This window comes from Delphinapterus leucas, chromosome 17 (assembly GCF_059928025.1).
Source record: "Delphinapterus leucas isolate spDelLeu-1000000601 "Yukka" chromosome 17, BTC_Dleu_Yukka2, whole genome shotgun sequence".
Classification (NCBI taxonomy): Eukaryota; Metazoa; Chordata; class Mammalia; order Artiodactyla; family Monodontidae; genus Delphinapterus; species Delphinapterus leucas.
The window spans coordinates 69,828,411-69,843,387 of NC_143145.1; the positions used below are offsets into that span (position 1 = coordinate 69,828,411).

Genomic DNA, 14,977 nt, shown 5'->3' on the forward strand with positions numbered 1-14,977 from the left:
TTCCACATTACGTAATGGTTCTATGTGTTTATATCACTAAGAATAGACACTGAAATATATGTTAAATATTCTATGAATAATTAGTGAAAATTATTTACATTTTAAGAAAGCAAATGATTATCAGCCAGGATTCTAAATTGTAAGTAACAGATATCTGGCTAAACGAAGCAAAGGTTAATTTGTGAAAAACATATTGAAGGTCTCTTGGAAAGATATTTGGAGAAACAAGCTTGGGAATAAAAAGCAACCATGGGTCCTGGAAAGGAGGAGCCATAGCAGGAGAGTGGTCAGCATCCCACTCTACAATAAATGACCCCTGCTTTTCCCTCCTGAAAATGCCCTCGCAGAAGACTGCACACAGTGAGACAGGGGTAATTCTCAAGATGAAGAAAAGAAAGGAAGGTCAGAGGGAAGAAGGGAAAGAGAGAGGGAGAGAGTGAGTGAAATATCAGAACGGCCAAAATAAAAAAATAATGGGAATACTGAATGCTGACTGGGATTCAGAGAAATTGAACCACTCATGCCTTATTGATGGGAATGCAAGATGGTACAGCCACTCTGGAAAACAATTTGGCAAACAATTCTTATAAAACTAAACATGCAACTACCATCTGACCCAGCATTTGCACTCTTGGTTATTTACCCCAGAGAAACTGAAATTTATGGTCACCTAAAAATCTGAACACGAATGTTCATAGCAGCTTTATTCATAATAGCCCCAAAATGGAATCAGCCCAGATGTCCTTCATCAGGTGAATGGTTAAAGAAAGCGTAGTGTAGACATGCTGTGGAACACCACCAAGCAATAAAAGGAATGAACTATTACTATATGCAATAACTTGGATGAATCTGCAGGGATTTACGCTGAGTTAAAATAGCCAGTCCCAAAAGATTACGTACTGCGTGATTCCATTTATGTAACATTTTTAAAATGACAATTTTTAGAAATGGAGGACAGAAGTTAAGGACGTGGTGGGAAATGGGCAAAGGATGGAAGGACATGGACATGGTTATAAAAGAGCACAGGAGGGATCCCTGTGGTATTGGACCTGTTTGGTATTTTGACTGTGGTGGTGGATCCACAAACATCCATGCATGATCAATTTTAATGTAATCTTAATACACACACAAATGAGTCTAGGTAAATCTGGGAAATTCTAAATAAACTCTGTGAATTGTGTCACTGTCAGTATCCTGGTTTTGAGGTTATACTATAGTTTTACGAAACGTTAGTGTTGGAGGAAAATGCGCAACACACACAAGGGGTCTCTCCATTATTTCTTTCAACTGCATGTGAATGAAAATTCCCTTAATAGAAATTTCAACTCAATGCGCACACGCGCGCACACACACACACACACACACACACCATTATTAAACACCAAGTAGGTGGCGAAAATTCATCTCCCTGCTAGCAGCTGAAGGATAATAGTGTAACAGTATAGTATAAATAATAGTATAGTAAAAGGGACAGGTGAATTACTAATTTCCAAAGAGTATGAAAAGTGCTATAGTTACAAGTTTGTGCCACAGGCTATGGAAGATGGAGGGCCTGCAACAAGCGAGGAAGGATTCACAGAGGGTTTGACATCTTTGCCAGACTGCAAAACCAAAGCTGAAGCTAACTAGATGGTTGGAAAAAGAACAGGGCTGAAGGACAAGTGCGTGGAAAGGCAGGAAGCCTGGAAGATACGGAATGTTTAGGGAATGGCTTTGAGAGTGCTGAAGCTTCAGGTGGAGTCACAGGAGTCCCAACCATGAACAGGATTGTACTCTGTCCTGAGAAGTTGTCATTGGGTCCTTGGGCAACCTATGAGCCAACCAAGAGAGTGAACTGGTTGTGTCACCTTAGCTGAGTGTCACGACCTGAGGGAAATCTCATTTAAGTCTTGATGCACATCGGTAAAATAGGGATAACACTGTTGTGAAGATTAAGTAGACATAATTAACTATGTTACTAATTATTAATTAATTAAGTGGACATACATCTAAAGAGTTTAACATTGTATTCAATAAATATGAACTCATAGTAGGAAGAAGAGGAGGAGTAATAGTAGTTACCATGCTGAGACCTGCAGGAACCTGAAGGACCACAGGTGAGGTAGTGATGCTGGAGTGAATGGAAGGTTGCATAACAGACACGGTGAGGACACAGTGTAGCACCTCTGAGAGGCAGGAGCGAGGGGAATGATCCTGTGGAGAGAAGCATAAGGTGTCACCAAGGAAGGAAAACTAGAATGTATTAAGTGCCTACCATGTACTTTATGATATTAGCTCATTTATTCTTCACAACAGCTCTATTAAGACAGGTATTATTATTCCCACCATGTAGTAGAGGAAACTGAGACTCAAAGAGGTAAACTTGCCAAAGATTATATAGGTAGTAAGTGAAAGAACTGAGATTCAAAACCGGGTCTTTGTGTACAATGTCCCTGCTCTTCCCACTACACCAGTTAAATCATTTCCAAGTCTTAGTAAATGGCCCATAAAAAAAGTTCACCATCAGTAATAAGTAATTCTATACAACAACTAATTCTCTATGACTAATAGGGTTTTTATGCCTCTCAGCTCCCCATTCCCCCAAATCACTCTATTAGAAAAAGAATAGGAAAAACGTCAACAGGAAAGGAACACGTAATTGATTATGATTATAGCTGGCATTCTAGATGTAGAGAAGATAAATGATTATCCAAGTTGAAGCTGAGTGTTTGATAGCACCTTATACTGTCATCGAGTAACAATTACCCCTCAGCTCTCACCTTTCTCCAGTTAAAATCCCTTAATGGTTTAAACATAATCTCCCAAGCTACACACCAAATTAAAACACAAATATCCAGGAATTTGAAGGAGGAAATTCATAGGGAGCGAGGAAATAATGGTGGTCAGCTCCTTGGCTTTTACCCTAGCTGGGTTCAAACCTTTCATTTCATGTTAATTTACCATTTAGAGCCCAGGTAACACATCTACTTAATCTCTAGGTAGTATACAGACCAGGAAAAAAAAAATCCTAGCAATGATTCTCTTTAACTACTTTCTACTACAACAAACACTAAAATCTGTGATTTGCTATTTATCTATTTTGCTTTTTCTGAACTGCAGAGATATCTTATTCTCCTTGGTATTTTATATAAAATACTTATATCTGGACATCCCTTCCCTCCTCTGGCTCATCCACCCCCCTTAAAGTGATTCTGATTTAATTGTCTGGGGTGGAGATCAGAAATTAAACTTTGTTTGAAGTTCTCTCCATGTGATTCTAATGTGCATGCAGGCTGAAAACCACTGCACTAGACTAGAATCTCCAAAAAGTGACTATGTCAGCTTTATTTATCACACATCTCCAGTACTGTTCAGACAAGTGATAAAAACTCAGTAAGGGGACTTCCTTGGTGGCGCGGTGGTTAAGAATCCACCTGCCAATGCAGGGGACATGGTTCAAGCCCTAGTCTGGAAGATCCCACATGCCGTGAAGCAACTAAGCCTGTGCTCCACAACTACTGAGCCCGTGAGCCACAGCTACTGAAGCCTGCACACCTAGAGCCCGTGCTCTGCAACAAGAGAAGCCACTTCAATGAGAAGCCCATGCACTGCAACAAATGGTAGCTTCTGCTCGCCACAACTAGAGATAGCCCGCGTGCAGCAACGAAGACCCAACACAGCCAAAAATAAATTAATTAATTAATTTAAAAAAAACAACTCAGTAAGACAAATTGTTGCTCTCAAGGCGCTTATCATCTAGAGCTTAGTTGTCTAATATGATAGTCATCAGCCACATGTGGCTACTTAAATTTATATTTAAATTAAAGTTAAATTAATTAAATTTCACCTCCTCAGTCATACTAGCCACATTTCAAGTGTTTAATAGCCACATATGGCTAGTGGCTACCATATTGCCCAGTACAGATACAGAACAGTTCCATCACTGTAAAAAGTTTTATTGGGTAGTGTAACCCTAGAGATTGTATTATTAGAAGAAATTTTAAAAAAATAGATCTTAATTACATAGCTGTGGGATGTATAGAGCTACTTGTATATATAGCATACAGTACACTGCACCAAAATTATTTTACTATCTTTTGTCGTATTTTATATAAAGATAGTATCTTTACACACTACTGCACCAGAATTATTTTATCACTCTACTATCTTTATATAAATGTCTATGGCTATGCCAATCTATGTTTCTTTGCATAGATCAAAGAACTGTCAAGTTGCCTCACTTATCAAAACCTTTTACTACGTGCCTTTAAAATTTTTTTTTAATAATTTAAGACTTATAGAAGAATTGCACAGATAATACAGAATGTTCCTGAATACTCTTTACCCATCTTTCTCTCAGGCTAATGTCTACATAACTATAGCTTATCAAAACATTTCACCCGTTTTTCCACTGAAGTCCCTTTTCTCTCCCAGGATCCAATCCAGTGTACCACGTTGCATTTATTCATCATTTCTCCTAGTCTCCCCCAATCTGGGACTGTTTCCGTTTTTCCTTTTTAATTTATTTATTTTTTGTTTTTTTTTCATGACATTGACACTTTGGAAGAGTGCTGGTCAGGTATTTTTGTAGGCTGACCTCAGTCTGTGTTTGCTGTTTTCTCATAGATAGGGAATATGGACTGGGAGAAAGAATATCACAGAGTCAAGTACCCTTCTCATGTATCGTATCATTATATCAGCCTGACTTACTACTGGTTAATAAGGTTAGTGCAGTTAACTTGATCACTTAGTTTTTTGTTCACTGCATGTTTTTCCTCTGTAAAATTCACTATTTTCCCCCTTTCCATACTTTATTCATTAGAAGCAAGTTACTAAATCTATGCCTGACCCAAGAGGAGGGGGATTGAACTCCGCCTCCTGGAAAGGCGAGTATCAGGAAATTGTGGAAATGCGTTAAAACCACAATAGTGATTAATAAATATCATGGGAAAGATACACCGAGGCTGTGTAAATACCCTGTTTCTCTGTAAAGTTCTGCCCACAAATGTTAACATTCATCTGTGGATCACGCCTGTAACCATTATTACTAAGATGTTCTAATGGTCATTTTCTATTTCCCTCATCCTTTCTATATTTATTATTTGGAATTATTCTCTAAGGAAGATAAGTCCCTTTTCCTCCTTTTGTTTATTTATTCAATAATTTAATTGTATCAGTATGAACTCAGAGATATTGATTTTAGTTCTTAGGTTATAATCCAGTATCATGTATTTTGTTGCTCAAATTTGTTCCAGGTTTAGCCATTGGAAGCTTTTACAGATTAGCTTCTGTGTTTTATTAACATACCTTTATCTGTCTTGTGGGTTGTTTTTCGCACTTCCTTGCTTTCTGGTGCTACAAGATGCCACAGATTCCTCTTGCATTTTCCTGATATAGCCCTAGAGTTAACTGTTTCTCCAAATTTTTTTTTGGCAGATTGGTATTTAGAAACTAAGATCTGGGCATTAGGTGTGCTCATGACTACTAGAGTGTCACTGCTTCTAGGCCCTCTCAGTGAAGTTAAGCTCCCCACCACTGCTTATTTTTAATTTCTTTCTCTGACAGGGAGAAGCATGGTTCCCATCATCTACAATTAATTTAGTTATTTGCTCAACCCTCCTACACATGTAAAGTAGTTTCAGAATTGCTAACCAAATGAGAAACTAAATTTACTGACTAGAATACAATTTCTATGTACAGTTCCTTTTTGTCTTTAGCCTGAGAGTATCCAATCAAACACTCTTCCAAAGTAATTTAGGTCTGTTTCCGTTTCCCTACTCCCTCCAGAGAAGTTATGTCATACATTTGTAATACAGTTTATCTCAGTCTTCTTCCTGTCCTAGAATCTTCCAATATCCTAATTTTCTAAAAAATTGCACTTTGTAGCCAACCCCTACTCCCTCTACAACATATAACAACCACTCATCTGTTTTCAATTCCAATAGTTTTACCTTTTCCAGAATGCCATGTATTTGTAATCATGATATATGTAACCTTTTGGGTCTGGCCTTTTTCACTTAGTAAAATGCAAGTAAGAGTCACCCATGTTGTTGTGTGAATCAACAGTTGAATTAACAATTTCCTCCTTTTTTGCTGCTAGGTAGTATTCCATTTTATGTACACAGATTATTTATCTCTTTACGTGTGTTTCCAGTTTTTTTGTGATTTATGAATAAAGCTGTTATAAATATTCATATACAAATTTCTGTGTGAACGTACGTTTTCTATTTACTTGGGTAGATTTCAAGGAGTACGATTGCTGGGTAGTATGAAAAATAGACATATAACAATAAAAAAAGCTGACGAACAATTTTCCAAAGCGACTGTATTATTTTGCATCATTTCTCACCAGCAATGAATGAGAATTCCTGGTGCTCCTTGCTAGCATTTGTTATTGTCAGGTTTTTGTGTTCTTGTTGTTTTAACCAATCTGTTAAATGTGCAGTGGCATTTCATTTTTTTAATTTGTATTTCCCCAATGACTAGTAATGTTAAGGTTTTTGCTGTCCATTTATCTTTGGAGAATATCTGCTCAGATCATACAGAATTTCTTCTATGTTTTCTTCTGGAATTTTTATATTTCTACATTTTACATTTACATCTATGATCTATTTTGAGTTAATTTTTGTGAAAATGTGAGGTTCATGTGTCCAGGTTCATTTTTTGCATATGGATGTCCAATTGTTCCAACACCATTTGTTGAAAAAACTATTCTTTCTCCAGTGAATTGTCTTTGCATCTTTTTCAAAAAATCAGTTGACTACATTTATGTGGGTCTAATTCTGCATTTTCTATTCTGTTCCATTGATCTGTATCTATCCTTTCACTATACTACACTGTCTTGATATTTGTAGTTTTATATTGATTGAGATCAGGTAGTATAGTCTTCCAACTCTGTTCTTCTTTTGTTGAAAATTGTTTTGTCTATTCTACTACTTAGCCTTTTCACATGAATTTTAGAATCAGTTTGTTGACATCTATAGAATATTTGCTGGAATCTTTATTGAGACTGTGTTGACTTGATACACTGGGGATGAACCTGGTATATATCCCCATTTATTTAGATCTTCTTTGATTTCTTTCATCACTATTTCATAGATTTTCATCATACAGATCCTGCACATATGTCTTCTAACTTTATGCATAAGTACTTCCTTTAGGGGAGGAGGTGCCATTGTAAATGCTATTCTAATTGTTCATTGCTAGTAAATAAGAATACAATCGACTGACCTTATATTTTGATACCATACTAACTTCTGTAATTAGTTCCAGGAAAGTTAGTGTAGATTCTTGGGTTTTCTACATCAACAGTCATGATGTCTATGAAATGAAACAGTTTTATTTCCTCTTTTCTAATTTGTATCCCTGTTTTTATCTTTCCTGCCTTATTGCACTGGTTAGGATTTCCAAATAGTGTTGAATAGGACTGAGGAAAGAAAACATACTTGCCTCATTCTTGATCTTGGAAGAAAAATGTCATCTCTCACCATTCAACATAATATAGGCAGTAGGTTTGTTTCTGTTTTGGGGGTTTTTTTTGGGGGGGGCAGTGTTTATCTTTTGGTTTTTTGGTAGATGTCCTTTACTAGGTTAAGGAAATTCCTTTATTCCACTAGTTAACTAAGTGTTTTTATTATGAAAGAACGTAGACATTTATTAAATGCTTTTACAGCATCTATTGAGATGATCACTTGGTGTTTCTCTTATAGCCTGTGAATGCATCAAATTATATTAATTGGTTATGAAATGTGAAACCAGCCTTGTATTTCTGGGATGAAATTCACTTGGTCATGATAGATTATAATTTTTATCCATTGCTGAATGCAATTTGCTCATATTTTATTGGGAAATTTTGGTCTATAGTCATAAGATATTGCTCTGTAGTCTTCTTTCTTTGGTTTTGGTATTAGAGTAATGTTGGCTTGTAGAATAAATTATTAAGTGTGCCCCTTCTATTCTCTGGAAGAAAATTTGAGGAACTGGCATTATTTCTTCCTTGAATATTTGGTAGAACTTGTCAGGGAAACTATCTGGGTCAAAAGTTTTCTTTTTTGAAAGGTTTTTCACTATAACTTCAATTTTGTTCATTGATATGGGATTTTTCAGGTTATTTGTGCTTCTTTGGTGAGTTTTAATAGTTTGTGTCTATCAAGGAATTGATTCATTTCATCTAAACTGTTAAATTGATGAAATTAAAGTTGTCCACGTACAATATCTATCCTTTAATGTCTGTGAAACCAGTACTGATATCTCCCATTTTCTTCCTGATATTACTCCTCTTCTCTTCTTGATCAGCCTGACTAGAAGTCTATCAATTTTATGATGTCTTCAAAGAATCAGCTTTAGATTCCTTTGATTTTCTCTATCTTTTTCTGTTTCCAATTCATTGATTTCTCCTCTAATCTTTATTATTTCCTTAGTTTTGGGCTTAATTTAATCTTCTTTTTCTAGTTTCTTAAGCCAGAAACTCAGACTGTTGATTGGAGATATTAAGTATTTAATGCTATAAATTTCCCTTTAAGCACTGCTTTAGGGGCATCTCACAACTTTCGATACCTTGTATTTTCATTATCATTCAGTTCCAGATACATTTTAAAAAATAAACTTTTAATTTTACAATTTCAGGTTCACAGAAAATTATGAAAATAATACAAACAGTTCTCATATACCCCACACCCAATTTCCCTTATTATTAACATCTTATATTAATGGTACATTTGTTTGGGGCAACTATGAATAAAGCTGCTACAAACATTCATGTGCAAGCTTTTGTGTGAACACGTTTTAAAATCAACTGGATAAATACCTAGGAGTTTGATCTCGAGGTTGTATAATAAGACTATGTTTAGCTTCGTAAGAAATTGCCAAACTGTCTCTTGAAGTAGCTGTATCATCTTGCATTCCAACAAATAATGAGAGTTCTTGTTGTTACTCATCCTTGCCTGCAATTGGTATTGTCAGGGTTTTTAAAAAAAATTTAACCATTTGAATAGGCATGTAATGGTATCTTGTTTTAAGGTGAAATTCCCCAATGACAGATGATGTTGAGCATCTTTTTATATGCTTATTTGCATCTGTATATTTTCTTTGGTGAGGTTTCTGTTAAGATCATTTGCCCTGTTTTAATTGGCTTATTTATTTTCCTATTATTGAGAGTTCAAAATATTTTAAAATTTCCCTTGAGACTTCCTTTTGGATTCATGGTTTATTTAGAAACCATGAATGTTTAATTTCCAAATATTTGGAAATATTCCACCTATCTTTTATCTTTTATATTGATTTCTAATATAATTCCATAATGATCTGAGAACATACTTGGTATCATGTCTGTTCTTTTAAATTTGTTAAAGTTCACTTTGTGACCCAGAATATGGTTCATGTTAGTGAATGTTCCATGTGCACCTAAGAAGAATGTGTATTCTGAAGTTCTTTGGTGGAGTGATAATGTTAACTATGTCAAATTGGTTGACATAGTTGGTAGAACAAATCAGGTCATTTATATCCCTATTAATTTTTTTTTTTTTTTTTTTGCCTAACTGTTCTATCAATAACTATAAAGGAGGGTTGGAGTTACCAATGATAATTATAGATTTGTCTATTTGTCCTCTCAGATTCATCAGTTTTTGCCTCATGTATTTTGAAGCTATGCTCTTAGGTGTGTATACCTTTAGGACTGTTAGGTCCATTTGCAGAACTTACCACTTTATCATTATGTAATGTTCTATTTTATTTCTGATAATATTCTTTTTCTGAAGTCTATTTTGACTGAATTTAATGAAAACCCAGTTTTGGCTTTTTTGGGGGGAGACAGGCCACAGTGTTTGACTGGTACAGGTATCCTCCCGTTTATACCACTTCCCTTTTATGAAAGCCCTATATTAGTACCTGGTTTTGCTGATTAAGAAATCTGAAGAGGACTTTTGCTCTTCTGAAAAAAGGCAAAAGTCAAAAGGGGAGAGGGAAGAGATAAGGGGCAAGATAGGGGTAGGGGATTAAGATACACAAACTACTATGGATAAAATAAATAAGCAACAAGGATATATTGTAGAGCACAGGGAAATACAGCCATTATTTTGTAATAACTTTAAATGGAGTACTGTCTATAAAAATATTGAATAACTACGTTGTACACCCAAAACTAATATAACATTGCAAACCAACTATACTTTAATAAAAAAATAAATAGCGTTCAGCATTATTTTGCAGCATAGAGGCAGTGCACCCCCAGCAGAGAGAGTGGCACTACTAAGCTTCTTCCCGAGGAACTACACTGAGCATCTCAGCCTCAACCCACCATAGCTTTGAACTGTGTGACCATCTGTGCTTTATCTCGATTTATTTTTTGCATCTGTTAACAAGATGTGTCCTAAGGTAATTACTTCTTTGCTTTAAGCCATTTTGGCTTACGAAAGGCTTCATAGGAACACTCTACTTTTGGATAGCCGGGGGTGGGGGGTGCCTGTATATGCTTTTACTTTTAACCTATCTATGTCTTTATATTTAAAGTGAGTCTCCTATGGACAACATATAAGTGAGCCTTCTTTCTAAATTCAGTCTAGCAACCTGCCTTTTTACTGATGTATTTAGACATTTAAAGTGATTATTGTTATGGTTGGCTTAAAATCTACTATCTTGCTGGCTGTTTTCTATTTGTTCCATTTGGCCTTTCTTGCTTTTTTGTTCACTTTCTGCCTTTTCTGAATGACTAAGCATTTTACGATCTATTTTATCTCCTACAATTACTTATTATTTATACCTCTTTTTAAAATGATTAATAATCAATTTATTAAAATAGTTGATTTAAGCAACTACAATGATGACCTCAATCTCTAATCCTGGCTCAATGATAGAAGCAATCTGCTTAACACTCTCAGGAGGATTGTCCAAGTCAATGAGTCACTGTGAATCCTCACCTGGAAATGCTCCCAAGTCTTAGAACCTTCGCCACAAAGAGTTTATCTCACAGTGATTCTCAGTCCTGGTAGACATCCGAAACAGTCCTTTCACTTTAAGGTCCTTTTCCTTTGAGCCTGTGATCAAATCAGCACACACCTTCCCCAGGGATTTTACATGGTGGACAGTTAGGGTAATTCTTACTCAGTGAACCACCCTTTCTGGGTCCACTGGTGTAGTTCCAGTAGCTTTAAAAGCCATGGCTGTCACATGGCAGGGGCATAACTTTGTGACTGACTTCTTCCTCAGCAAGAAGGGACTGTGGTGAGTCAGGAGCAGTGGCCACAGTATCTTCCTTACGGAGGCTTGATACATTTTTTAACACTTAACTTTTTAATGGTTAATGAGTTTTCCTTCAAATAGTATTATGTCATTTCATATACAATGTAACAGGACATTCTCAAGTCCTCCCATTCCTTGTGTCACTGTGGTCATACATTTCACTTTTATTTATGGAATAAACACATTATTACAAATTTTGCTTTAAATAGTTAGCTTTTACAACAATGAAAACTTAAAAATGTATTCCATTTTAGCTTCATTCTTCATTCTTTGTATAAATCCAAGTATCTGGTATCATATTTCTTTTACCTGAAAAACTTCCTTTAACATTTCTTGCAGAGTAGATCTGTGCTAACGAGTTACCTCAAGTTTTCTTTGTCTGGGAAAGGCTTTGTTTCTGCCTCACCTTTGAAAGATATTTTTCACTGGATATAAGTCAGGTTATTTTCCTTTTCAGAACTTTATAGACATCATTCCATTGCCTTCTTATTTACATGGTTTCCAGTGACAAGTCTGCTGTAATTCTCTTCCTTGTTCATTAATGTAACATTATTTTTTCCTCTGGCTGCCTTCAAGGTTTTCTCTCCGTCTTTGGCTTTTGGGAGTTAGAATATGATGTTCATAGGTGCTGAGTTTTTAAAAAATTCTTACTCATCTTCAAATATTTTTTTCTGCCCTCTTCTCTTTTTGTTCCCCTGGAGTTCCATTTATGCATGTTAGGTCATTTGGTATTGGCCTTTAGCCCTTGGATGCTTTCTTTTTTATCATTCTTTTTTTTTCTCTTTGTGTTTCACTTTGTGTAGTTCCTGTTGATCTATCTCCATTTTCAAGCTCACTGGCTCTTCACCTACCTCAAATCTAATGGTAAAATATTTGAAAGCGTTCTTCATCTCTGTTACTGAATTATTCTTTTCTAGGATTTTCATTTTTATAGTTTCCATGTCTCTGCTAAAAGTATCTACTCAACCATGCATGTTGTCTACCTTTTCCGTTAGAGCCTTTAACATATTAACCATAACTACTTTAAATTTCCCATTGGATAGGTCCAACATCTAAGTCATATCTGAGTCTGGCTCTGCTGACTCCTTTGTCATTTTAAACTGTGGTGTTTTTTCCCCTCTTTGTATGCCTAAAGTTTTTTGTTTAAAGTTGGATGTACTGTACAAGACAATAGATACTGAGATAAATAATTGTTATACTTGGACATGGGCACACCCTTCCTTCTGTTGGGCTGTTAATATAGGGGTTCATGCCCATCAAGTCAGGAGTTGGGCTGGGTTTGAAGCTTGCTTCCTGCTTGGCTCTGGGTCTCCCACTTGGTTTAGGTTTTTTTCCTTTGTGCAACAGACAGAGATTCTCTCTCTTGCAGCTCTCCCAGCTGAATTCCACTCTTAATTTTATTTGACAACGATAGGGTAATGAAGGTGGAGGAGTGGGGAAAGGAGGTACTGTCTGATGTTCTTACTAAGCCTCAGATTTAGGCAGGCATTGCGAACCTGGGTCTTGGGTCTGTGACATTCTCAAGTACTCCTGTTCCTTCTCCAGGGGTAATACTGGGTCTATAGAGTCCCAGCCATCCCCCAGAGGTCTTAGTCTATACATTTCTTTCCTTTTCCCTGCATATTCAGCCTTTTGTTCCTCCGAGGTGATACAGAAGATGAATCTGGCAGTGTTTTGGCAGTGGCTTCTGTTCTCTCCCCTGCTCCAGCCAGTATCACAGGGGAAGTTTTCTTAAGCCTCTCCCCACTCTGCCCTGTGAGTTCCTAGAGGAAAATCATTCATGAGATTGTGACCCCCTACACACACATATGTCTGCAGCCCCAGGAACTTCACACTCCCACCCAACCTTTAGAAATTCATTAAAAATTTCTAGCTGAATCTTCTCTTTGGCTTACATGGATTTGGCGACATCTTTCTTTGCAAGTACTTGTCTCTCCCCATATTTCAGGGTAGTTGTTTGCCTTGCAAACTCAGTTCTCTCATGGGTTCAAACGTCATTAATTTCCAGCTTGTCAGCTTTTTCTCTTGTTGTTTGTGTAGAAGTGATAGTCTTTTCAGCACTCTTAATTTCCAAATTGAAATAAGAAGTCTTATTCTACAAAGAGGCAATTTGACCCATCCCACATATCGCTAATAAAACAGGTAAAGGGCCTACAAGTTTTGAAAAGGAAAAAAAAAACCTAGTCTCCGGTTCCTGCCATGTAATTAATTAACCAGGAGTGTGACTTCAAGCAAGAAAAATGGACTGGTAAGACTTAATTAGACCCATCACTCCAAAAGGATCAAATGGTGTAACTATGTGAAAGTGATCTAAAAAGTATTTAAAAAAAGGATATGGGATGAATGCAAAGTATGAACTTCTATTTTATTCTTTAGTTGAAGACTGTATGATAAAAATAAAATAGGTGTTTTACGTCTGGCCACATAAAGATTCAGATCAGTTCAGCAACATTTAATGAGTACCTACTACATGTTAAACTCTGTCCTAGTCATTTCTCCATCTGGGGAATGAAAAGGACATAGTCTGTGCCCTTAAAGAGTTTTTAGTCCAGCAGAGAAGACAAATTATGTTTAATTTGACTCAACCAGTTAATTATAAATATCTGAAACTAACATCTGTCCACTTCATTTTTAGAAGAAAACTGAGTAACACAATATACACATATGAAAATAATTTTTTTTACAATTAAATTAGTCCACATTAGGATCCTATTTTAAATTACAAAAAAATGACAACTAATTTTCTCTCAAAATATTACCCTGATTAAAAATTCACTAAATATGAGAATTCTTCTTAAAACGAAAGGAATATTTTACTCTCTAAGCAATTAATTTCTATCTCAGATATTGTAGTAGCATGCATTAAAGAGTTAAAATTTGTCATCACCAGGGAAATTACATTAATAATACTTAGTTTTAAACAAAAATGACATTTTTTTGTATTACTTAGGTAGTTCCTTAAATGATTTACTCTTTTTGTCCATTAGGTCATTTATAATTGAGGGGTTCCTAAGCCGAACAGTTAGATGCAAAAACATGTGTTCAAAGTTGAGACAGAAATGGCAAATGGCCACATTCTTAAGATCATGTAATTGAATGAAATAGGGAATTCAATACCTCAGCAGATGACAAGTTCAAGGATGACCCTGTTTTAGCAAAAGCTAAGTTGGAACACATGAAACCATCAGATTTTGAGTTTTCATGTGAATCATTTTGGAGCACAAGGATTTAATGAATGTATGAGAATGTGTCCTTGGATTAGAATGCATTCCTACAGAATGAGAATAAGAAATATGAGAAATATTAAACAGAAACAAATACAGCATTGTTAATTTCTTACGATGTGACTAAAAGACTTGAAGTGAAGGATTCCTGTGACTTCAGAGGTGGGTTACTTTCCCACAATGCACCTGCATGTAAAAGACAACTGTAAACAGTATATGATTCTGTTCAGAGTCTGTTCACAAGCCACCATCAAACTTGGCTCAGTCCTCTTTACACAGTGCTAGGTTTGTCTTCTGGAACTAATTACATTAAAAATTCAAACCTGCTTATGCTTTGGGCTCAACAGTAGAATTACCTAAAAACAGATATCTATATCTATACATATATGGATATATAAAAATTATGAATTTGAGGACACAATTTGAGAGCATTTTTGATACTCAAAAATGTTTGAAATTAAATCAACCGTAATTTAAAACTCAGTTGGTAAATGGAAATATTCTATCTTCAGTTCATGTGAGTTATTTCATCAAACATA

The 14,977-nt window shown here is 35.8% G+C and overlaps 1 pseudogene; it reads right to left on the bottom strand.

Moving 5' to 3' along the window:
• Positions 1-9,299: 9,299 nt before the first annotated feature.
• LOC149747050 (small ribosomal subunit protein uS10 pseudogene) lies at positions 9,300-13,634 on the bottom strand (annotated as a pseudogene).
• Between the last annotated feature and the right edge of the window lie 1,343 nt (positions 13,635-14,977).